This window comes from Bison bison, unplaced genomic scaffold, assembly GCF_000754665.1.
Source record: "Bison bison bison isolate TAMUID 2011002044 unplaced genomic scaffold, Bison_UMD1.0 scf7180017864191, whole genome shotgun sequence".
Lineage (NCBI taxonomy): Eukaryota > Metazoa > Chordata > Mammalia > Artiodactyla > Bovidae > Bison > Bison bison.
In genome coordinates this window covers 441,300-443,018 of record NW_011494763.1, presented here as the reverse complement: position 1 = coordinate 443,018, position 1,719 = coordinate 441,300, and the positions used below count along the sequence as shown (strand labels likewise).

The following is a 1,719-nucleotide window of genomic DNA, read 5'->3' as shown; positions in this document are numbered from 1 at the left end:
CCAGTGCATTTTCTTGGCAAAACTCTATTAGTCTTTGCCCTGCTTCATTCTGTATTCCAAGGCCAAATTTGCCTGTTAGTCCAGGTGTTTCTTGACTTCCTACTTTTGCATTCCAGTCCCCTATAATGAAAAGGACATCTTTTTTGGGTGTTAGTTCTAAAAGGTCTTGTAGGTCAGGATGTGGTCTTGTAGGACAGAATGTGGTCCACTGGAGAAGGGAATGGCAAAACACTTCAGTATTCTTGCCTTGAGAACCCCATGAACAGTATGAAAAGGCAAAATGATAAGATACTGAAAGAGAAACTTACCAGGTCAGTAGGTGCCCAATATGCTACTGGAGATCAGTGGAGAAATAACTCCAGAAAGAATGAAGGGATGGAGCCAAAGCAAAAAGAATACCCAGTTGTGGATGTGACTGGTGATAGAAGCAAGGTCCGATGCTATAAAGACCAATATTGCATAGGAACCTGGAATGTCAGGTCCATGAATCAAGGCAAATTGGAAGTGGTCAAACAAGAGATGGCAAGAGTAAATGTCGACATTCTAGAAATCAGTGAACTGAAATGGACTGGAATGGGTGAATTTAACTCAGATGACCATTATATATACTAGTGGGCAGGAATCCCTCAGAAGAAATGGAGTAGCCATCACGGTCAACAAAAGAGTCCGAAATGCAGTACTTGGATGCAATCTCAAAAACGACAGAATGATCTCTGTTTGTCTCCAAGGCAAACCATTCAATAGAAAGCATCACTGTGAACAAAGCTAGTGGAGGTGATGGAATTCCAGTTGAGCTATTCCAAATCCTGAAAGATGATGCTGTGGAAGTGCTGCACTCAATATGCCAGCAAATTTGGAAAACTCAGCAGTGGCCACAGGACTGGAAAAGGGCAGTTTTCATTCCAATCCCAAAGAAAGGCAATGCCAAAGAATGCTCAAACTACCGCACAATTGCACTCATCTCACACACTAATAAAGTCATGCTCAAAATCCTCCAAGCCAGGCTTCAGCAATATGTGAACCGTGAACTTCCTGATGTTCAAGCTGGTTTTAGAAAAGGCAGAGGAACCAGAGATCAAATTGCCAACATCCGCTGGATCATAGAAAAAGCAAGAGAGTTCCAGAAAAACACCTATTTCTGCTTTATTGACTATGCCAAAGCCTTTGACTGTGTGGATCACAATGAACTGTGGAAAATTCTGAAAGAGATGGGAATACCAGACCACCTGACCTGCCTCTTGAGAAACCTGTATGCAGGTCAGGAAGCAACAGTTAGAACAGGACACACAACAACAGACTGGTTCCAAATAGGAAGAGGAGTAGTCAAGGCTGTATATTGTCACCCTGCTTAGTTAACTTCTGTGCAGAGTAATCATGAGAAACGCTGGGCTGGAAGAAGCACAAGCTGGAATCAAGATTGCTGGGAGAAATATCAATAACCTCAGATACGCAGATGACACCACCCTTATGGCAGAAAGTGAAGAGGAACTAAAAAGCCTCTTGATGAAAGTGAAAGAGGAGAGTGGAAAAGTTGGCTTAAAGCTCAACATTCAGAAAACGAAGATCATGGCATCTGGCCCCATCACTTCATGGCAAATAGATGGGGAAACAGTGGAAACAGTATCAGACTTTATTTTGGGGGGCTCCAAAATCACTGCAGATGGTGATTGCAGCCATGAAATTAAAAGACGCTTACTCCTTGGAAGGAAAATTATGACC

General features: G+C 42.6%; 1 protein-coding gene across 1 annotated transcript in view; it reads right to left on the bottom strand.

The window, feature by feature from the left end:
* Window positions 1–1,719, bottom strand: part of ZNF746 (zinc finger protein 746) — a 23,548-nt gene that overhangs the window by 1,038 nt on the left and 20,791 nt on the right. The window lies entirely within an intron of this gene.